The 24,477-nt window shown below is 41.7% G+C and overlaps 1 protein-coding gene across 2 annotated transcripts in view; it reads left to right on the forward strand.

Annotated features, from left to right (window-relative positions):
- The window catches only part of LNX1 (ligand of numb-protein X 1), a 184,213-nt gene that overhangs the window by 30,285 nt on the left and 129,451 nt on the right, over positions 1–24,477 (forward strand). The window contains exon 1 of one of the 2 annotated variants that reach the window (XM_019469826.2): positions 20,669–20,902. The exons of the other annotated variant lie outside the window; for it this stretch is intronic. The gene's annotated coding sequence lies outside the window, so the exon portion shown is untranslated. Of the gene's footprint in view, positions 1–20,668; positions 20,903–24,477 lie in introns of those variants that run through there. 2 annotated transcript variants of the gene reach the window in all.

Raw genomic sequence — 24,477 nt, forward strand, 5'->3', positions numbered from 1 at the left:
CCACCTTTTGGGGATTGTGAACGATGCTATGCACCTGAGTGTACAAATGCCTGTTTGAGTCCTGATTGCAATTCTTCTACAAATATACCCAGAAGTGGATTTCCTGGACCATATAGTAATTCGATGTTTAATTGTTTTGAGGGACTGCCATACTGTTTTCCACCGCAGCTGTACCATTGGACATTCCCATCACCAAGGCTTCTAATTTTGCCCCATCCCAAGCAATCCTAGTTATTTTCTGTTTCGTAAAAAGAATAACCATCTAAATTGATGTGAAGTGATACCTCATTGTGGACCAACATCTGTATTGTCTTTTTTATTTTAGCTATCCTAGTGGGTACGAAGTGGTTTATCATGGTTTTGGTTTGACTTTCTTCTAATAATAATGTGAACATCTTTTCCTGTGCTGTTGACCATTTATAGATTTTCTTTGGAGAAGTGTCTATCCAAATCGTTTGCCCAGTGTTTCTTTTATTGTTTGTCTTTTTACTGTTGAGTTGTAAGAACTCTTTGCATATTCTAAATACAAGTCCCTTATCTAATACATGAGTTGCCAATATTTTCTCACATGGGTGTCTTTTCATTTCCTTGATGGCATCCTTTACACAGAGACAGAGGGAAACAGAGCATGAGTTTTTAGTTTTTAGTTTTGATGAAGACCCATTTATTTTTTTCCTTTGTTGCCTTTACTTTTTGTGTCATTTCTATGGAACTATTGGCCTAATGCAAGGTCAGGAAGATTGACTGTTATGTTTTCTTCTAAGAGTTTTATAGCTTTTGCTCTTACATTTAGGCGGATTCTTTTTCTATTGAGATATAATTAACATAGGGGAGCCTGGGTGGCTCAGTTAATGAAGCATCCAACTTCAGCTCAGGTCATGATCTCACAGTCTGTGAGTTTTAGCCCTTTGTTGGGCTCTATGCTGACAGCTCAGAGCCTGGAGCCTGCTTCCGATTCTGTGTCTCCTTCTCTCTCTGCCCCTCCCCCACTCATGCTCTGTCCCTCTCAAAAATAAATAAACATCTTTTTAAATTTAGAACTATAACATATAACATTATATTAATTTAGGTATATAACATAATGATTTGATATGTATGTATATTGTAAAATGATTACCAGAATAAGTTTCATTAACATGTATCACTGCTCACAGTTATACATTTTTTCTTATAATAAGTACTTTTAAGATCTACTCTCTTAGCAACTTTTGAATATATAATGCAGTATTATTAACTGTAGTCATGCCCGTGATCCATTTTGAGTTAATTTTTATATATGGTATGCCTATACTTTTAAAAAATATTAGTCTAAAAATTTATCAGTCTTTATAAAAACAATTAAATACATTCATTACTCTGCAAAAGAGGGCAGTTGCTGCAGTGTTGAGCAGTTTCCTTAACCAAAGTCATTTTCTTATGAATTCTTTAAAAATATGCAAGAATGTTCATATGTAGAAAAAAGTTCTTCTCTTTAGCCATATATAGATTGTATTTATAAATTCAGAAGATGTTTGAATATTTTATTTACCCAATCATTTAGTAAATTTTTGTGTCTAACGTGTACATGTAGCTCTCCAAGAGGTGGATAGTCTTCAGAGTGAAACAGTATAGAAACGTCAAGGTGAAGGACAACTAGGAGAGGCCTTTGGGCCTTAGATCATAAGTGGCCTGTGAGAGTAAAACTCCAGCAGACTGGGAGGGTGGCAGTGAGGGCTATGAAGTCACCGCTAAGAGGCTGTATATTATAGAAAGGACAAAAATGGGATAATTATTAAAAGGTACAAAAGAAGAAGAAATTACCCAATATAAGGGAAACCTGAGCAGGTGTGCATTGAGAAGAGATAACTGATAAGGAGATCCCGAAGGAGCCAAGAGAAGGAGGGACTGAGCCCAGTCCTCAGGGGCAAGCACAAGGGACCGCATGACTTAATTGATCAATGCGAGATTGTGGTTTAAACTAGAGAAGTTCAAAACCTTCAAAACTGGAGCTCCACGTGCAGACGGACCCAGATTTAAATTCTGGCTTTGCTTCTTAGCAGCTGTGCAGTCCTGGGCAAGCTGTGTAACCCGTCTATCCTTCACTGCCCTCTTCCATAAAGTGGCATCAGTAATAGACCCACCTCATCAGGTAGTTTGAGTGAGGATTACACGAGCACTACCCGTAAATCTCTTGGTAGTTACAAATTCTCAGGAGCTCTAACAAAAGTAAAACACATCCATAGTACTGCAACTGAGAACTCAATCGGTTAAAGTTGTGTTCCATTGTAACCCTCTTCCTACCACTTGGTCTTGAGAAATACCTGAGAAGCCCATATGGTTTGTATGAGAATTGTTGGTGACTTCTCTTCCTCCTGTTAGGCGGAGTTGAAGCTCTTTCCTCTCCCATCCTCTGGTGTAAAATGCATGAAATTAGCATGCCTTTTAGCGCAGCCATTCACATTGGCGATCCTGAATGATGACATTAGCGCACCATTTTGAAATCTCCAGCTCTGAGCTAGGATAAGTGATTGAAGCTCCAGATGACTGAATATCTCCATACAATGTTTTCCTAATCTCTGGGTAATAAAAGGCAAGATGTTTCCATCTTTCTTGTGCAACCGAATTCACTCTGGGCAAAACTCATTAACGCTCCCCTCCCAAAGAATATTTTACAACCAAGAGAGACAACATGGTGAAAGAAAACGCTGCTGACTTCCAGCTCTATCGGTTAGCTTTTAAAGCCCTGTGACACAGACAATGATGAGCCACCTTTCCGGTGACATAGACGTCAGCCTCACTCCCATACCCGAGTCTCTCCGGCAGTGCTGGGTTTTCCCCGGGAAATACAAGCAAATGTGACTGGTGGCTTGTTTTCCTCAGAATGTTTTTCTTTTACACTTAAACCTTCTCCCTCTCATGAGCTTCCGTTTTTGTGTTCTTTACTGTATCCTGTTGTAATAAGAGGATTTTGTTTTTATACCGATTTGGAAAACTTCCTTCCTGGCATTCAGATTCTCGCTTCAGATGTCAGACTGAGAGATAATGGTCCATTGCTAGCCCTGGGGTTGGGGATGGCGGAGGAACAAGGACAACTGTAGTCTCCATGGGCCGATCAGGTTGACACGCTTCGTGTGTGAGAGGGGCCCAGTGTGCACCAACACTGCAGCACTGTTCACGTTCACGACACCGGGGCATTAACATGCAAGGCTGGTATTTTGAAAATTGTCAGTCTTTTCTAATCTACGCACTCTTTGAAACGTCAGGAGGTTTTCTAAAGAACTTAACCACTCGGAACAAGGTTGGATTTATTGCGAATGCCAACTCTTGTGCTCAAAACCCGCCATTCCTGGCTTACGACGTACCTACGGCTTTCTGAAGCAGATTCCATTCAATAGCTGCCTTCTTGTGAAAAACTGCAAATATACAATAAGTAACGTTTTTAAGAATACCCAGGCAAAGAGGGGAAAACATATAAGTGAGTGTAACTCGCCTGTAAAAGCGATTCTGAAAACCTTATTACCCTCCAGAGCCCCATTTGAATAAAACCCTAATTTCCAAAACTTGCCTACATACCGACAAATAGTAGAATTCTAGTGGTTAAAAAGATCTCTGGTGGGGCCGGGGGGAGACCTATGGGATTGCTTTGTCCAACTCCCTCATTTATTAGTGAGGAGACAGAGCCCAAGGATGTGAAAGGAGAGGCCCAAAGCAAGGTAGCAAGGAACTGAATTTAGCACCCAGCTCTCAACCCGGTGCTCATTTCACATCACTTCCTTCTGTCTTCTGAGGTGAGATCTGGTAAATAAAATATAACAAGAAACCATAATGTAATTCTTTTTTTTTTTAGAGAGAGAATGTGAGGGAGGGGCAGAGAGAGAAAGAAAGAGAGAATCCCAAGCAGCCTCCACACCCAGTGTGGAGACCAACGCAGGGCTCTAGTCCACAACCCTGAGATCATGACCCAAGCTGAAATCAAGAGTTGGACACTCAACCCGCTGAGCTACCCAAGTGCCCCAATATAAACTTTTTAAAAGTAGAAACTAGATCTTCTTTTTAACCTCTAGCCATTTCCCCATCCCCCCCCCCCCCTGCTTTCCCTAGCTCTGTCTGATTCTTGCAGGTACCAGTGAGACTGACCAGTGTCTAGAATCGTGTGATGTAGTATCTACCGTGGGTAATTGGCACATCTCATTCGTCCACACAGTGTTCTATCAAACGAGCATCGACTAGACATCCATTACATGCAGGGTAGCAAGTAGGTCCTGAAGCCCTGCAAATTATATAGTAAAATGAAACAGTCTCCCCGTCCTTAAGAAGCTCATGAACTAGTACTGCAGACAAACAGGTAAAAAAAAAAAAAACAACCCTCAGCCAGCGTGCTGTCTTGAAAGGATGTCCAACTTCTCCGGGGGGGGGGGGGGGGGGGGGGTGGTGGTGCAGAGAAGGCCAAGGAGGGAAGGGCATTCTGGGCAGAGGGTACTACGTAGAGAATATAATTTGGCAGTTTGGGAGAATTGCGAGGTCCTTCACAGTAGCTGAAGCCAGGCTTCTGAAACTTTAACATGCATACAAATCACAGAGGGCTCTTGTTAAGATGCAGACTCGGGTTGTGCGGGTCAGGAGTGAGCTCTGAGATTCTGCAATGGTAGCAAGCTCCCAAGTGATTTCAATGTACTCCACGGCCCCTACTCTGAGTAGCGAGTTGCTAAAGAAGAGATAAAGATGGGGTCATAAGCAGGAGCCGGTGAATAGTGTTCTGAAGGTGATGCTATAGAATTTGGATTCTCTCTAAAAAAGAACAGGGGTAACAACGATGCTTGGATAACTTGAAACTGACGTTGGCTTCCTAAGTTTATCGGAAGCTTGAAAGTCATTCCCACCAGACAGCTTTCTCACCATCCCTGGGCAGAGCATCACATGCATATCTTAGTGTAGAGCCTGTTGCCCTGGAAGGTAATGCTGATTCACCCATCTATCTATCAGATTCCCTTGACTTTAAGCACTGGGAGACCAGTTATGTCTTTTTCGCACTGAATCCTCAAACTGTATGCACCCCACACCTACCGCTGTACCTGACCTATACAACCTTTTTCCATAAACCTTGGTCACACGATATCTTCATTCTAGATCAGTGATTTTCAAATGTTAGCGTGTGTCCCAATCACCTGGATGGCTTTTTAAGGCAGATTGCTGGATCCCACGCTCACGGTTTGTGATTCCGTACGTCTGGGATGGAGATTGAGAGTTTGCAGTTACAACATGCTCCCAGGTGACGCAGATGCCACTGGTCTGGGGACCACACTTTGAGAACCACTGGTCTAGAAGAATCACTGGTTACTTCCTACGAAGTGGTGTTAACAAAAGAGATAAAGTAAGTGAACGACAAAAAGCATGTCCTCGAAGCTGTGGAATCGTGGGCAAATTAGTTAACCTCTCCAGGCCTCAGAGTGCCCATGCACAATGAAAATGATGATAGCACCTACCCCCTAGAGCCAATGTGAGGGGTCCTACTGAGCGAATGGACAGAAAACACGCAGGAGTTGCAAATACGTATTAATTATCACTGCAAAAGGAACACAACTCACTTGCTCATAGAACAGAGAGAAGAAAACAGCTTCTTAACAAAGCCACGGTATGTTCTTTACAAGTAAACTTGGCAAAGGTAAGCTTAATCCCCAATCCTTTAAATCTGTAGGAATGTCATAGCCCCTGCTGCATTTTTTGTATCCACAGTTTTTATACGTTCTTCATCAGTGAAAACACTAGCTGATCCCTGGGTTTGTTCAGAAGTTTTACACTTCACACCCCTTGGGATGGCTATAATAAAAAAGACAATGATAACAAATGTTGGAGAAATTGGAACCTTTGTCTATCGCTGGTGGGAACGTAAAATGGTGCCACCACTTGAGAAAACAGTTGGGCAGTTCCTGTCAAACGTGGAGTTCCCATATACCTGGCACGTCCAGGTATACCCCCTGGAGAATTGAAAATGTGTGTTCTTACAAAAACTTTTACATGAATGTTCATAGCAGCCTGGCTTATAGTGGCCAAAATGTGGAAAGAACCCAAAGGCTTGTCGGTTGATGAAGAGCTAAAGAGAATGTGGTATATATCCATACAGTGGAACAGCCCTCAACCATAAGAAGGAAGGACTGATCCGATGTCTGGTACAAAGGCCACATGTTGTATGACTCCATTTATAAAAAGATGTCCAAAATAGGCAAATCCATAATCCACAGGCAGATTAGTGGTCTTGCCAGAGCTGGGGTAAAAGGGAAATAGAGAGTGACTGATAATGGGATGGGATTTCTTCTGGAGATGATGAACATGTTCCGGAATTAGATAATAGTGATACATGTACAGTCTTGTGAATATACTAAAAACCACTGAACTTTACATTTTAAAAGGTGAACATCATAGTTTGTGAATTATATCTCAATGTAAAAAAAATTTAAGACCCTAGAATCCTACTTGGTGAGAATAACATTTTCATCTTAGGGTTGTACTATCTAATAAGGTAGCCACTGGCCACATGGGGCTTTTGAGCTCACGAAGTGTCGTTAGTCCAAAGTGAGCTTTGCTATAAGTGAAAATACAGACTAGAACTCAAAGACTTAGTTTAAAAAGAAAAAAAAAAAAAGGACATACTTAAATTCATAATTACATTTTTGATATTGAAATGAATATATTTTGAATATATTTGGTTAAATAAAATATAATGTTAAGATTAACTTACCTATTTACTTTTTAATTTTAATTTTATTTTTTAGATTTATTTATTGTACTTTTACTTTTTTAGATGTACTTTTACTTTTTTCTAGAAAATTTAAAATTCTGTATGTGACTCACATTATCTTTCCACTGGCCAGCTCTGCCTTCAAGTTCACCCACAGCAGGTTGGTGTCTTTGCAGAGGCACGTGAAAGTGTTTGCATCTGGAGGTTAGTGAATCTGAAGCTGGTCCTTTTCCTTTACATAAAGGGCTTTGTCCCAAGGACTTGATTAGCTCTGTTTCATTAGCATGACTCAACACATGTACACAGGGCAATTCAATGGATGTTTCCAGTTTTTGTTCTTTGAGTAGAAGGCCACCTGCAAAAACAGAACCTTGTTATCTCAAAGAACAAGGTTCTGGGCCATTATTATTTTAGAAAGTACTTTTTGTGTCTCTTGCTAATGAACTACACAGCAAATCATCTGAAAAAGGAATTTTTTAAGGCATCGTTTCTTTCCTGCTCCCAGTGACTTATTTCCAAGACTCAAGTTCTGTGTCAAAATACTCTTAGCCTTCATGTGCGTTTCTAGATATAAGTGAAAACAGATCATAGGAATTCTCCTCAAAGGGAAATTGGTTTTAAATGAACTGAACACAAGTATTTATTTAGTAGGCGCAGTAGTTAAGAGCAAAATATTTAAGTAGTGTAGGACTGTCCATCATTGAGCAAGTTAAGTAAGCTGATTGCTTTTTAAAAAATCATAGTATCTTTTTATTATGAAAATAATGTATGTTATTTTGAAAAATTCCAAAACCACCAAACAACAGAAGTAAATAACCAGCACTCCTAATCGCACAGCCAGAGACAATCATTGTTAATACGTAAATGTCTGTCCCTCCCTTGGAAAAAATGGCCTTGAGGAGTCAAAATTATTCTATATAGAGTAAAGCTGACAAAAAATGTTGTTGTTGACTATTGGATGACACATAGTAGAACATTTATTTTTCAACCAATCAAAAACAATTCTATTGGCATTCTGAATTTTCAGAAGAAAACTCCAGTTTGTATAGGTCTGGTATATAACATCCCTGTGTTACAATTTTGTGGCTGAGCTAAATGTAAGCCTTCGGTCCTTACTTCAGTAAAACAAGAAAGATATTTACACTGCACATGTAGAAGATATGGGTGGGCCTATCTCTGTACACCTTTTTTTTCTATTCACCAACAAGACTATATAAAAATATTTACTGCTTTCCTATAGGTTCATGTGTGTGGTGTTGTGTCCACGTCATGAGACAGAAGGATGGATTATTCACTGGAGTTTTTATGGACCCACATTCAAGTGTTTCCCCAGCTGTGTTTACAGCTTTGGGTTTCTAAGCCTCTTGAGAAGTAATCAGTTTTGATTATCTTAAATCCCAAAGTAAATTTTCTTTTTTTTGGAGATTATTCTAGTTGCTAACACAGGTTAGCCTGGCCCATTAAACCATCTTTTAGTGCCATGACCTTCAAAAAGAAGGCTGTGGTTTTGCTTCGAGGAGAAAGGACGATTTGAAATATGACTCAGATTCTTCCTTGTAAGAGGTGAGGTCTCAAAACTCCTTTGCTTTTTTTTTTTTTTTTTTTTTTAAGTCTTGTCCTACTCTTTTGTCACTTCATTGAAGAAGTCTGGTCTCTTTAAAATAGTGTTAAGGACTTGTAGAGCCAAGATTCTTATAGGATATTGTTTTTTGTTAATTGACAGGTTTATGACTTTCTGTGTACAAGCACAGACATATATTATGCTCTCAGTAATAACTTGGTTCTTGGCTAACGACAAGTACAAGTGATATCTAAAAGTTTTGGAGATTATAACTCATTGGTGATTCCTTGTTAGGTAACTTTTACAAATGGTTGTGTTTAAAGGTCCTTAGTTTAAACCTTAGCTAAATATTCCTTAGCTATAACCATATAATTAGCCACATTAAGAGCCAGAGCATTTGCTAAGAGCTAAGGCTCTGCCTTTTAACTGTCAGCTTGGATAGAACAGATAACACATCTGTGCCTCAGTTTCCTTACGGGTGTGACAGATAACTAATTAAATTAGGTCAATTCATAGGAAGTGAATGGCATAAATACTGGCATATGGATAGGGTGTCAGTAAACGTTAGCTGGTGCTCCTGTCACCCCTCCCACAAATGGATCCGTGCCACTACACTCTTTCTTGACCAGCACCCCCGGGAGCTTCCACCCCCTGGAGAGATGCTCTCCACTTCCAGGCTGGGATCTTTGGGAACGACCTATTGTTTGGAAAAGCGAGGCAACAAGGGTATATCTGCAGGGCCGGCCAGGGAAGCCAAACCGACCAGACATTTGTTTTGTGACACGTGCAAGTACTAAGAAAACGAGGTGAAAGCAGGATCAGGTATCCCACGAGATACTTCATTTGCTCAACATATGCTGATCTCCCCCTGGCCATCCGGTGCTTTCTGGCTGCGGGGTCCTGAAGACTAGACAGAAGATCCAGCGCGTGCACAGTCTTGTCTTCGGGGAACTTTTTTTTTTTTCTTCAATATATGAAATTTATTGTCAAATTGGTTTCCATACAACACCCAGTGCTCATCCCAAAAGGTGCCCTCCTCAATACCCATCACCCACCCTCCCCTCCCTCCCACCCCCCATCAACCCGCCTTCTGGGAACTTTTTAAAGTGGGTAGTACTTGGGAATTGCTTGCGTCCACGTGGGGAATGTGTTTTCCGAGATTTCTCAGGAAAAAAAATAGAAAAGGAGTCTCATTATACACAGAAAAGAGAAAGATAGATACTGAATTAAAAGGTCCAAGCCTCTGTATTAATCGACTATTACTGTGGGATGAACCACTCCAAAACCCAGTGACTAAACCAACCACCAATTGTTATTTGTCATAATTCTGGAGGTTGGCTGACCTATTTCTCTGCCGGTTCTGTCTGGGATCCATCGTGAGACTGCCTTTCGCTGGAAGGTCCAACAGCCCCACTCCTGTATCTGGGAGTTGGTGCTGGCTAAAGGCAAGAGGCTCTTTTCCTCCCAAGGTCTCTTGCTCACCAGTAGGCTGCCCTGAGCTTCTTTACAGCACGGCTGCCTCAGCGTCCGAGAGGGCAAGAGAGGAAGCTGCAAAGCCTCTCAGTGTCCAGTCTCTGGAACTCCCACAGAGTCCTCCGCCAGCCCAGGCAGATTCCCAGGGGTGGGCAAACGGTCCCCTACTTCAGTTCACTACTGCTGCGTTAAAATATATATGTATATAATAGCTTAGGGGTGCCTGGGTGGCTCAGTTGGTTGAGTGTCCAACTCTTGATTTCAGCTCAGGTCATGACCCCAGGGTGATGGGATTGAGCCCCACATTGGACTCCATGCTTAACATGGAGCCTGCTTAAGATTCTCTCTCTCTCTCTCTCTCTCTCTCTCTGTTTCTCTTTCTCTGTCTCTGTTTCTCTCTCTCTCTGCCCCCTGCCCTTCTCCTGCATCCAGCTCCCACTCTAAAAAATATAGAGCTTAAAAGAATCTTTTTAAAATTTCTCCATAATTCATTGGGGGCCATCATCGTACTAATCTCCCACAGCCTATTTACCACTCTTTAAATTGTGACATTTTCTCTGTGGTGGCATCTTTATCCCTCCTCTTTCCTTCTGCAGTTACTCAGTTTGAAGTGTCTGTGATTTGAGGAAAAAGGAAAACTGCATTTCTGTCTCACTCTCAGAGTTCAAAAACAGATGAATGAACTTAGGAAGGGCTCCAAAAGTCATCTTGGGATAAGATGAAGAGAGTACATGTTTTAGGAGAGAAAAGGAGCCAGATTCTGAGGCGGGACCACACCCCTCGAGCCTTCCCTGCACCTGGAGTTTCCTTTGAAGTGAAGGAAATTGCTGTACCACAAGGAGGCTGAAGGAGGCCGACAGATGTGAGCATGAAATGTAAGACCAGTAAACGTTCTATAAACACAAGGAGGCGAGGGACTCATGAGCAGTAAACAGCGTGGCTGACTAAAGGTATCTCAAGTTAGTGTTCTTCTTATATTTACCTCATACCGGATCCTGAGGAAGTTCACAATGTAGACAAGGCTATAATTCCAAGATGGATGACCTAAAGAATTGGTCATTTCCCCAGGTACCCATGGTGGAACCCTTCACCTTCCGCCTGGAATTGTGTGATCCTCCTTACTTAGAAAGGTAACCTGGCAGTCAAGAATGGAAGTGTGGACAAGAAGGAACAGAGGTAGAAACACCTTCATTACTAGAAGGATGATGGAGACTTTGTGAGTGCTATTTCTGAGAGGAAACACTCTGTCATAGCAGAGGAAGTCTTAGAATTAAATATGGGAATCCCAGAATCAGAAAATCTTTCCTGGAGAATGTGTTGGTGCAGGGGTACAAATGGAATAGCAAATTTGTATTTGGCCAGATGAGTGCTTTATGTCCAATAGCACACATTCATACATTTTCACAAACAAATGTATGTGATTCAGTTCAATCATAGGTACAAGTGTGTGGTCATGTGTGGGTGGTCTTTGTGTTTGTTTTCTCCTTTTTGGCTTGGTGCTTCCTTTTCCCTTCCACACATGTTAATTCCCAATCCACCCACCTACCCAGATAACCCATATAAATAGTCTAATGTGTATCTTTCCTATTTTACCAATGGCTATGCAACCATATACATATGCACACACACGTACACACCCAAGTGCTTTCTGATAATCATTTGTTTTATAAAAATAAAACCATAGTACACATTTTTTTGGTCTGCATTGTAGTTTACTCAGTCCATAACATGTTCTGAAGTTCTTCCTGTACATTCTTTGTGATGGCTATATTATTCCATCCTATGGATATCCCATAGTTCAGTCAACCATTCCCTGTTGCTGGAAACACACAAATAATTTGCAAAAAAAACCAAAAAACAAAAAACAAAAAAACCCGAACTTTAAACACCTAAAATAACCCCTCGTTTACCAAAAGAGTGCCTTTCTATGAATCCTTTAGTTCTGGCGATTTCATTTCTGTGGGAGAGGTTCCCAGGAAAAGAACTGTTGACCCAAAGAATATATGTATTTTCAATTTTAATACATACCACCATACTGCTTCCCCGAGAGGCTGTAACATTTTTCATTCCATTCACACTGCATGAAGTGTTTCCTTTCTTACAGTGCCTCCAAACGATAAGCATTATAGATCTTTTAAATTTTAGACAATCTGATATCTCAGATTAGTTAGTTTAATTTGCATTCCCTTCACTTGTGGGAAATTTGAGGATATTTCTGTGTTTCTTGGCATTCGGATTTGCTTTTCTGTGTATTGCCCATTCATATTCTTCACCCATTTTCCTATTGGTTTGTTCTTGTCTCTCTTGTCAAATTATAATAAATCTTTGTAAATTATAAAAATTAAATACATTATCTGCATTATATATATTTCTGCAAATCTGTCATGGTCAATGATATTTTTATGACACCTTTGCCTTAAAAAATATATTTTTTATAGTTAAATATGTCCATCTTTTCTCTTGTACCTTTTGACTTCTCAGTTTTTATCAGGAAAGTTTTCCTGTACAATATAGTACATAAAATCTACTAGACTTTCTTGCAAGAGTTTTGCTTTATCTTTGGGGCACCTGGGTGGCTCAGCTGGTTAAACGTCTGATTTCGGCTCGGGTCATGATCTCATAGTTTGTGGGCTCAAGCTCCGTGTCCGGCTCTGTGCTGACAGCTCAGAGCCTGGAGCCTTCTTCAGATTCTGTGTCTCCCTCTCTCTCTCCCCCTCCCCCACTCATGCTCTGTCTCTCTCTCTCTCAATAATAAATAAATGTTAAAAATTTTTTTTTTAAGTTTGCTTTAACTTTATATTTTTCATTCATATATTTGTATTATGTCCTTGGAGGTGCCATAAAATTTGGATCCAGTAAGGTTCCAACTTGAATATAATGGCTTTATAGAGGGTTCAAATAACTGGTGAAGAAGTCCCCTGCCCCACCCCCATTTTTCCGAAATTATTTGTCTTGCCTTTGGTATTTATTTTTCTCTAGAAACTTTAGGATCACTTTATCCAATTGCCAAAACAAACAAACAAGAAATACCCACATCATTGAAATTTGGGGGAATTTTTATGATATTGAGTCTTCTCATCTAAGAATTTAGTACATCTTTCTTTCCATTTCTTCACTTCTCCTTTTACGTATTTTAGTATGACCTTGTTGTTTATTTCCTTTTTTGTTATATCTATTTCTAAGTATTTCACAGGGGTTTCTTTTTCAATGTTTTAAATGGATTTCTTCCATTCCTATTCTTATTGCCAGAGTAAAGAAAAGCTACAGAATTTTTTTTTTTTTTTGCATATTTTTTATATCCATCTACTTTACCAAATTCTCTTCTTAATTCTGGGAGATTTTTACTAGATTCCTTTGGGTTTTCTAGGTTTACAATCATGTCATCTGCAACAAATAGATCATTTTTCCTCTTCTTTGCCAATGTTTTTTCCAGTTTTAAAATTTGGTGCCATAAAGTTTCATATTCTATTCTCTTTTAATACTTTCAGTCACTTTAATCTTTCTACTTCTTGATCTTTTATAATTTTGCTTTTTATTCATTTTAAAAATCAAAACTTGTTTAGCAAATGTATACATTTTTAATATAACAAGATTTTAAATTTATTTACCTATTTTACTGCTTTTTTCTTTTCACTTCATTAATTTAAGATTTTAACTTTATTAATCACTCTATTGTTTTTTTCTTTTTTTGCTAATTTTTTTTCTATCTTTTTAATTTTTATGAGAGAGAGAGAGAGAGAGAGAGAGAGCGCATGAGTGGGGAAGAGGGATAGAGGAGAAAAAGAAAATCCCAAGCAGGATCCACACTGTCAGCACAGAGCCTGACCAGGGGCCCAATCCCATGACCCTGGGATCATGACCTGAGCTGAAATCAAGCTCAACCAACTGAGCCACCCAGAAGCCTCTTTTTTTTTTGCTAATTTCTTAGAATGTGGTTTTAGTTTCTTTAGCTCTCATCTTCATTATTTCACAAGGACAGATTTTGACTATAACATTTTTGATACAATCTTTGTAGTGTCTTAGAGCATATTATAAAGTTCTCTTTTTTTGTAGCTTTCAAAATGATCAGTGATTTCTCTTGATTTCTTCTTTGAACCAAATTATTTTCTAAGTATCTCTTAATTTCCAAGTAGTCAACTTTTTTGGTCATTTTAAAATATTTTTTTTTTCTTAGTGAATTAGGATCAGATCACATAACCTATAACATTTTTACTCTTTAAATTTGCTGAAGTTTTCTTTGTAGCCAGGCATAAATGTTTATGAATGTTCTACAAACATATGAAAATTCTCTTTACCAGGAATGTAGGGTTTCATCCAATTATGGTGTTGGGAGGCAGCATGGCATGGAGGTTAAAAGCAAAGACTTCAGAGAAAAATATGTCTACTTCCAAATCTTTACATTACATATGACCTTGAGCATATCTGTAAGAGGTGAATCATAATAGTGTCTACCTCATAGAGTTCTTATGGGAATTACATTATTTCATATTTATAACGTGTTTAGAATAGAAATTAGAACATAGTAAATGCCATATAATTAGTTGTTATATTAATAAAAAATACTTAGACAATTCATTTGTGTCCTTATCGCTTTCTTTCTGCAGAATTGCCCAACACAGTCCAAAGAGATTTACCCAGTGAATATAAGGTTTTTTTGGTGTTTTTGAGGGTGGCTTGTGGGTTAAAACATTACTCTGGTGCACTTTTATTTTTTATTAAATTTTAAAATGTAATACTTCTTTAGTCTTTTATAAAAACTATGTATTTTCAATGCTCACCTTACTTTCTTGGATTTTTCTTATCTTTACTACTTATTTGTTTATTTATTTTTGACACTTGACCACACTTAAATTAAAAACTTTGCCCTTTCAGGATGCTTGGGTGGCTCAGTTGGTTAAGCATCCTATTCTTGGTTTCGGCTCAGGTCATGATCTCACAGTGTCATGATTTCAAGCCCCATGTCGGGCTCTGCCCTGGCAGGGTGGAGCCTGCTTGGGATTCCCTCTCTCTCCCTCCCTCTTTTTCTGCCCCTCCCCCACTTGCACTGTCTCTGTTTCTCTCAAAATAAACTTAATTTTTTTTTTCTTTGCCCTTTCATAAACTGAATTCCAATCTCGTTTTTCCTTAACAGGTTGCCTTTCCCTGCACATAGCACATAAAGAATCATTCTTGTTATACTTTAGAATGCTAGATTTTCTTCAGGGTATTTTGTGCCAGATAAAGGAGCCTACAAAATCAGATCGGATTAGAGGTGTGCTCCCGGAATGGCGTTAAGTGTACCAACCTCCACAGTCCATTTATTTTTACCATTTCTAGTGCCTTTCATTTTTTTATGTGTAAATCCAGCTTTCTGTCCCCTATCATATTCCTTCTGCCTAAAGAAATTTCCTTTAAGACTTCTTATAGTTCATGTCTATTGGTAATGAATACTTTCAATCGTGGTGTATCTGAAAAAGTCTTCATTTCTCTTCATACTTGAAAAAACTTTTTCACTCGGTATAGAAATTTGGGTTTACAATATTTCCTTTTCAGTACTTTAGAGATGCTCCTTCATACTCTTCAGCTTTCATAGTTTCTGATGAGAAGTCTGCTAACATTCTTATCTTCTTTCCCGTCTTTCTCCCATCTTCTACCCTGCCCCAGTCTTTCTCATGAGTACCTGCTGTGGTCTGTGGAGAAGAGCCTGTGAGTGAGTGCGAATCTTCCTTTTATCTCTGACTCCCAGGATTTCTAGACTTTCATGATAGCCCACACTTGACTCTAGAAATTCTTTACAGGGACGCATGGGTGGCTCAGTAGGTTAAGCGGCTGACTGCGGCTCAGGTCATGATCTCGCAGTTTGTGGGTTCGATCTCTGCATGGGGCTCTGTGCCGACAGCTCTGTGTCTCCCTCTCTCTGCTCCTCCTCTACTCACCCTCTCTTTCTCTGTCTCTCTCTTTCTCTCTCTCTCAAAAATAAATAAATTTTTAAAAGAAATTCTTTACAAATTTTAGCTGGAGTTTTCTTACCTGCTTTTATGCAAAATCTGTCTTCCTTCCATACTTGGCTTCACATTAGCTAATACTCATATTACATTTCTCCTTGGAGGTGCCTATTTTTTGCTTAGATTTCAGGCTAGTTGGTTTCCCTACAACCTCAAGTCTTGAATGGACCCCAGAAAAACTATAATTTTATAGATTATCCTGCTTTTATTTTTCGTAGGGTGTGAGTGATGCTCTTTCCAGATTTTTACATTGTAAGAGAAATCCGTTTACTGAGATTTTTAAGTTTAATTTACAAATATTTAATCTATAAATCTAGTAAAAACAAAAAGCAGTTCCTTCTTAGGGTACTTTTGTAAATGAATTTATTAAATGCCTTTAAAATCTTCAACTACGGGCGCCCGGGTGGCTCAGTTAGTTAAATGTCTGACTCGATTTCTGCTCAGGTCTTGATCTCACAGTTGATGAGTTTGAGCCCCATGTCAGGCTCTGTGCTGATGATGCAGAGCCTGCTTGGGATTCCCTGTCTCCCTCTCTCTATGCCCCTCCCCTGCTTGTGGGCACTCTCTCTCTCTCAAAATAAATAGGCATTTTTTAAAAGAATTAAAAAAAAAAAAGAAAGTCTATGGGAGCAAACAATAAACAATACACATAATAAATAAACAATCAAGGGGCGCCTGGGTGGCTCAGTCGGTTAAGCGGCCGACTTCGGCTCAGGTCATGATCTTGCGGTCTGTGGGTTCGAGCCCCGCGTCGGGCTCTGTGCTGACCGCTCAGAGCCTGCAGCCCGTTTCAGATTCTGTGTCTCCCTCTCTCTGACCCTCCCCCGTTCATGCTCTGTCTGTCTCTGTCTCAAAAATAAAAAAATAAATAAATAAACAATCAACAGAGCAATTTAGAAATACTAAATGCCATGGAATAAAATAAAAATGGAGCAGGGTATGTAGGATCAAGAGTGTAAGGGGAGGTTTGCAACTGTACATAGAATGGTTACGAAAGGCCCCACTGAGAAAATGGCATTTGAGTAAAAATCAAAGGAGGGACAGAGCTGGCCATGTGGACATCTGGAGGAAGAGTATTCCAGGGCAGAAAGAATAGCTAATGTCAAGTTGTAGGATAGAGTCATGCTTAGCGTGTACAAGGGAAAGCAAGGAAGCCAGTGTAGCTGGAGTGGGGTAAAGGGGAAAGTAATAGATGAGGGCTGAGAATTGTTGTGGATTGGGCAATATGGATGTCATTGGCTGAATATGCACAGTTTTGGAGAAATGGGAAGGAAATGCCATGTTCTTCGTTCAGCACAGTGGTGGATATACTTAATTCCGTTATTTCTCTCTAATTTTTTTAATTTTTTTTTTTACGTTTTTTTACACTTTTTCTTTTTCCTAATTTTCAAAAGTTTGACCATTCTCAGAGGCAAGATATCTCCAGTCTGAATTTCTTGAGTTTTCTGGTCTCTAGCCTCGTCTCATTTCTGCCTCTACCTGCTACAAGGAGAGGCGGGGAATTTCAGCTATTTTTTCCAGTAGGCCCTGGGCACGGAAAGAGGAAAAGGGCTGTGTGTGATTTGGGGCCACTGTGGCAGTCTGGGTAGGAAACAGGTGTCATTGTCATTAGAGGTCATCAAAAACAGCTTACTGAAGGGGCCACTCGGAAGGTGTGCACAGTGATGGTGCGGTACTCCGTGCAAGTGAGAGTGTGTGTTTCAGTGGCAGGGGTGGAGCCATTACCACATAGGAGAATAAAAGCAATGACTTAGAACTCTGAGGGTTTGTGCCCTATGTTGGAAAATCAACCACTACATTAATCTGGGAGGGGAGTTTAAATGCACATAAGATAGCATGTCACTGCCTTTGGAATCCTCTGCATTCATAGCGTTGTCTTCTTTGGTTTCCGGTCCCTGCATCCCTATTTTCTTGGACGGGAAGATTACAACCTGCCATCCTCACCCAAGAAGTTCAACCCACCCTAGACATGAGAACAAATCTTTAATCTTGGAGAATTTACTTTCTAGTTCATTAGAGGAAAGACAGGTTAATCTGTCTCAGACTTTGGATTGCTATTCGTAATGCACTTTTGGTTACAAAAAAAAAAAAAAAAAATCCAGGTAGCCTAAGTATATTCCAGATATCAGGTGTGCCCCCTTGCACATGGAGATTTAGTTAAACGTGGTCTGAATCCCAGTACCACTGCCTGTGAGAATTCAGCCCTCACCACCATCTCCATGGGTTCCCGGGTCACTTTCTCTTGTTTCTTCCTGCCTCCACACTCCCACATGGGCACGGGCTGTGCCAGTTCTGCTTCTTGTCTATCTGGCCGTTAAGTCTAGATTTTTCACCAGTCTCCCCAAATATGCTCATTACTTCAGCATTTTGTGAGGATAGAAACTTTAATGACAGGTCACTTTTCACTGTCTCAGTTCATTTTACCTTCAATTACCTTTCCTGTTTAAGGAGGACGTACAGTGCTTATGAAAAAAAGAACAAATAGGAAGTGCACCAGATTTAGTTGCTAGGATATTTTTAGTGGGGCAAGGGGAAAAGAGTAATATACTTTCTTTTCTAGGAAGAATAGAACAAAAGTGACTTTGAATATGGGCATACCATCAGTTTCATAAACCTCCCTCCAACAAATCCACAGAACAATAAATAAATTCTGGCAGTTCCCTTTGTTTCATAGTTCTCATCTATGAGAATTTTTTTTAAGTTTTATTTATTTATTTTAACAGAGAGAGAGAGAGCATGAGCAGGGGAGGGGCAGAGAGAGAGAGAGAGAGAAGGAGAGAGAGAGAATCCTAAGCAGGCTGTGTGCTGTCAGCACATAGCCCGATGCAAGGCTGGATCTCATGAACTGGGAGATCATGACCTGAGCCAAAGCCAAGAGTCAGACACTTCATGGACAGAGCCACCCAGGCGCCCCTCTATGAGAATTGCTAATATATATGAGAGTCCTATGTTGCAATGAAAAGGCCATCAGAAATAAATTTCTCCATTTGTGAAACCATAGCCAAATATTCCAGCCAATATGATAGCTTGTATAACTTGGGGTCATTTTCAAAATATTTGACAATCAGTACAGGACAGGCATCGACCAGCAATAGACCAGACCAGTTGGACGAGGTGTCAGGAGTCAATACCTAGTACAGCCCCGTGGTAAATACCAGCTGAATATCTACCTTCACTACAACCCAACAGCAACTTTGCTAATTCACATCATTTTGTTCCCAGATGTTCCTTTTCTCTTTCCATTCCCAAACCAAACTTTGTTCATCACTTATGCAACAAAGACATTGTTAAACTTCTTCATGTGCCCTCCCAACATTTCTCAGCTCCTGTCCCATTGTTGCCCCCGTAGGTATTATCCCTAATAAAGTCCATGTTTCATCATACCTTGGCATCTGTTTCTCCCAGGACCCAGACAAACCCTCTAATGGTTGTATCAAAATCACAGACAGCAGAGCTCACTTGTTACATCTGGATTTATCCCTGGGTCACTGCAGAGGTTGATTTCATTTCCATTACTTTTGGTATGTACCTTGGCAGACTCTGAGTTTATTTCTCACTTTATCCCTCTTTCCATCAACCAGCAAAATCCTAAGACTTCCTGATGAGGATCTACTTTTGCTCTTCCATAAAATCTCATGGGATCATTTCCAGGGGAGAACAATGGTAGGAACACAAGTCAGCCATTTAAGCAGGGGTAAAGAGGGTGGATGGTGTATGGACTCTATAGAATGGGGAGATTTGGGGGAGAGGGCATGGGGGACAGGGAGAAATAATGATAATCAGTCTAGAGAGTTTGGCTTTGAGAAGACTGACACTTGGGACTAACCCACTGGCGACCCCTGGCATGTGGTTCCTGATTTCTTTATCCTGGAGGAGATGCCACCTTGAAATGGGCTGAAGGTAGGCCAGGAACGTCACGAATCTTCTTCTGACTTCAAGTTCAAAGGAGTTAGTGCGTGCAGCAGGCCCTAGGGGCAGAGATGAGGAAGGGACATCCCATCACCACTGCTGTCCCTCTGCCCAAACTTCCCAACTCCATGACATTGAAGAACGAGCATCTCACAGTACCTGGCTTACTGCCATTCTCACGCTGTAGTCACAGCTGTGAGTTTAATGGGCAGAAGGAACATGAACAGTGTTGATCCAGGTGCAGCCAGATCACCTGGAAGGACTGGCCACCCTGGGGAGACACTTCAGTGAGAGTCACCCAACACGGGGGTGTGAGTATGCCTGTGGCACAACATGTCAAAGCTGCACATCCAGTCCACCTCCTGGGGCAACTCAGAGAAAGTGGGATTGGACTGGAAGGGTGGCCTCTCCTCTTGCCAGATGGACCGCACCACTCCAGGGGGACAACCTGAACTGGAAGAACCAGCCTGGCCACCCTGAGCTGATGGCCAGCACTGATATCGACAAAGCCTCAAATTAAGACGGTACAAACAGGGAACTTGGCAATCTGGGGCCTCTATTACCCAGACCAGTTAATAACGCTGCTTCTGGCTCTGAACTCTTCATAAATGTTCAGTGGACTGACATGAAGGGATCTGAATACAAAATGCAGGCCTCTTCTCAGCCGTTCTCACATCCCAGCAGGAATGATTTCCTGCTGCCTCACCTGTACCTTGGCCCCTGGCTTGCAGTCGAGTCAACATTTCCAACTCAGGATCGGTTGAGCTACTCAGTAATGGAGGACTCCAGGAAAGGTCTGTGATGATAACTACACCCCCCCCCCCACCCCCCAGTCTTGCAGTTGGCAAAGGACAGGTGGTCAAAGTATTCATTACTCAGTGATCATCTACACTTTGGACGGGAAGGACAGCTTCCACACTGACTTTGGGAGGAGATGGCTGCTCCTGGGGCAGAGTTCCCGGAACTGGACCTGAAGAACCCTCCCTCCACATAGCCCAAACCCGTGTCCACTGCCCTGCTTCGCTGTGGCTTCATGACCACCAGGAGGTCTACCCTTGTTTAGTCTAAGCAGCTTGTCATGGAGAAGTGACAGGTAGCCATGGAATTCAGCTCTAAGAAAGACCTGAAAAGGCACCCATCCAGATTCATCATCCACCCTGAAAAGGAGTATCTTCACCTGCTCAGGATTCAAGAAAAGTCAAAGGAACTTTCCTTTGCTATTAGCCAGAATCTGACCGAGAGGCCATCTCCTCGTTGATGGTGAGTGGTCTTCATGATATTCTCTTTCTTATATTCTTTGACTTAGGAGAAGTAAAGGACAGGCTTCTTGGCAGTGATCCCCATTTTTGAGGACCTGCCCTTTCTTGGACAGAAGTGAAAGTTCACTGAGAAGGAAAACACAGCCCCACCTAGAAAGTTGGCTTCCTCTATACTTCTCGCACCAAGGAGGCCAGCAACGTGATCCCCCTCTCGATTTTGCCTTTTCCACTCCATCTCACTGGGACATTTTTGTGGGTGTGTCTGTAAGTCATTGTAAGTTACTAGTTATTATGAATTTTCTACTCCCTCCGGAAAAAGTTTGAAGAAGTCAGGCTCTTAGGCCTAAACAAGGCTCTCAGGCCTGAACTCTATAATACAGCAGAAAAGATAGCAAATATAATGGAGAGTTGTGGGGAGGAAAATGCTAATTTGTTCTCCACTGAGGACTGACAGCACAGAAAATAGAATTAAATGGGAATTTAGATATGTGACACTTAAAAAGCTTATGAGGTTTGAGGTGGGGATCTTTAAAAATGGTTTACTGAAGTAAGCCGACTCCACTTTCAAGGAATTTCAATTCTACTGATGTGAATATCTACAGATGTTTCTGTCGCCTGTAAAGAACGGGCCTTTTTCAAATTCTGCCCAAGGTGCCAGCAATTCTGACAGTGGGCGGGAAACCCAGAGGCCACATTTGAGAATTAGTCTTTCTACCCTCTCGGAGAACCCGCCCCTACAATGTGAAATTTGTAAAGCTGTAAGAGGCCACGAGTTCTCTGGGGTAACATACATAGACTCTAGAAGCAGGCTAGGCTCCCTTTCTTGTGGACTCACTTCTCTGCATGGCCCTACAGAGCTAAGGGCCACCACGAGGCTGTGTGGGCACCCGGGAAGACTATGAACCCTAAAATCAAGAGGAACTGCACTCCAGTGTTGGCTCTGCCATTTATTAGCTGGGCAAACTGGAGCAGGTACTTTTTAACTGGGAGCCTCTAGATGAGAAGAAAAAGCCCACCCCCTCCTTCGTCCAAGTGCCCCTGCGCTACTCCTCTGTTATGGTGATTCCCACCTTTAGTTGTTTAATCACTGGCCTTAAACTCTACTTCTCCTTTGATTATGAGTTCCTGAAAATACTCTTGTTCTCCTTGACCTTGCCTCACATATTAATGGTGTTTCATAAGTTTGCTGAAGAAGCGAGTGAAAGAATTAATGAGTGAACAAGGAATGTCTAGACTGTAGCATTATTGTAAAATTGAAATGGAATACAATCAGCTCCCTGTCCAAAGTCAACAGGCCTAGACTCCTGGGAAAGGAAGGGAAACCTCAAGATTTAATTTGATGTGAATTCCTCCATCCTCTCGTCCTTTCCTTATTTTAGATTCAACTTTTATTTATTTTTTTTAATTTTTTTTTTGTTTTTAATGTTTATTTATTTTTGAGACAGAGAGAGACAGCATGAACGGGGGAGGGTCAGAGAGAGAGGGAGACACAGAATCCAAAGCAGGCTCCAGGCTCTGAGCTGTCAGCACAGAGCCCGACTCGGGGCTCGAACCCACAGACCGTGAGATCACGACTTGAGCCGAAGTTGGAGGCTCAACTAACTGAGCCACCCAGGCGCCCCTCAACTTTTATTTTTAATGTTTATTTATTTTTGAAAGAGAGAGAGAGAGGGTGAGTGGGGGAGGAGACAGAAAAGGAGACACAGAATCCGAAGCAGGCTCCAGGCTCTGGGCTGTCAGCACAGAGCCCAACACGGGGCTTGAACCCACAGACTGCGAGAGCATGACCTGAGCTGAAGTTGGACACTTAACCGACTGAGCCACCCAGGCGCCCTGTCTTAGATTCTTGTTTAGTTCTTTGAACTAATATTTATCACAGGCATTGGGCAATGGGCTGAGGCCTGGGCATCTATGAAAAGCCATGTTCCCTACTTGGCTGTCTAGAGAGGAGAGAGTCTTTAAGAACTGACAATCAGTGACAGAACCGCTGAGTAGAGTGTGTGGTAAGCACAAGGCAGGCACAGATATCCACTCAGGGAGGTCACAGAAGTTTCTGTGAAGGAGATGGCATTTGAGCTGAGCCCTATGGATGGAGGAGGAGTTTCCCAGGCTGAGGGAGGAGTAACACCTGAGTCTCGGGTCTGCCTGTCATCATTTGGGCATGTCGCACAAGTTACGTCACCTTCCAGAGACTCAGTTTCTTCATCTGTTAAGTAGAGTCAGCTCATGGGATTTCTGCCAGGAATCTGTGAGAGAACACAGACAGCGTGCATACCATCCATCCAGGCAATGGCAAATGAACAATGACTGTTACATGGCCTCGCAGGGGTGAGAGCCTAGACGTGAGAGACCTTGGTTGTTAAGGGAACCACAAGCAAGTTTTGGGGGTATGCAAGGAGAACCGCCGTAAACAGTGCCTCTTTCCAAACTCGGGTCTGGGATAATCTGGAAAATATTCAAAAGAATAATGATGGAGGCAAAAATATCACCTTTTTTTTTTTTTAATTTTTTTTTTTTTAACATTTATTTGTTTTTGAGACAGAGAGAGACAGAGCATGAACAGGGGAGGGGCAGAGAGAGAGGGAGACACAGAATCTGAAACAGGCTCCAGGCCCTGAGCTGTCAGCACAGAGCCCGACGCGCCAAACCCACGGACCGTGAGATCATGACCTGAGCCGAAGTCGGACGCTTAACCGACCAAGCCACCCAGGCGCCCCAAAAATATCACCTTTTAAATGGTAGTGGCTAAATTGGAGAACACCCGGGACAAGGGAAAACAGAGCTTGAAGACACCCGGACCAGGCAGACCTGGGAGTGGCGGTTTCTCAAACAGAAGGCCGGCCAGAGAAAACTCAGAGCACGGCAGCGCAGCACAGGGAAAGTCTGCCTTGCTCCCAACACAGAAAAGGGAGGAGCAAAGCCGAGGTTACCTGGTTGTTCTTTCCCGTATTTCCAGTCGGGGACTCCCAGAGGCAGAGGGGGGAAAAGTGTGGAGCTAGTCAGGGCCTGCTTTGGAAACCACTTTCCCGTGGAAGTGGGGGTGTGAGGGAGTGCTCCCCTCTGACACAGAGTTACTCGGGCCTGGGGTCTGGGAGGTGGATGGTGTTCTGCGGATGGAAAAGATAAGAAAGATCTTGACGAGTTTTGATAGGCAGGCAGGGGCCAGATCGTGAAAAACCTCAAGTGCCAGGCAAGGCGAATAAGCTGAAGGTGGGGTGACCACCAAGAGGGAAGGGAGAGACACTGAGCAGAAGTGTCAAGCTTAGTGACCAGGACAGCAGGACATATCTAAATAGTGGGTCTAGGCTTCATGCTTATAGGAGGAGGGAAGGTGGTGCCATGGTCCTGCCAGGTCACCAGGAAGTCGAAGAGGCTGGCAAGGAAGTTGAATCTGGACCAGATAAGCTTGAAGTAAAACCTAGGGAGCAGGTATTCTTGGGCAGCCTCCAGGAAGCAGGGATCACAATCAGTGCAGAGAAGAAAGTGAAGTTTGAATAAGGGAGTGAAAAACCTGGAGGGTTGAGAATAGCATTCTCTGATTTTTTGAAATGGAAGATTTGGGGGTGATAAGAAGAT

The sequence above is a fragment of the Panthera pardus genome, unplaced genomic scaffold, assembly GCF_024362965.1.
Source record: "Panthera pardus isolate Hobbes unplaced genomic scaffold, ASM2436296v1 HiC_scaffold_13, whole genome shotgun sequence".
Classification (NCBI taxonomy): domain Eukaryota; kingdom Metazoa; phylum Chordata; class Mammalia; order Carnivora; family Felidae; genus Panthera; species Panthera pardus.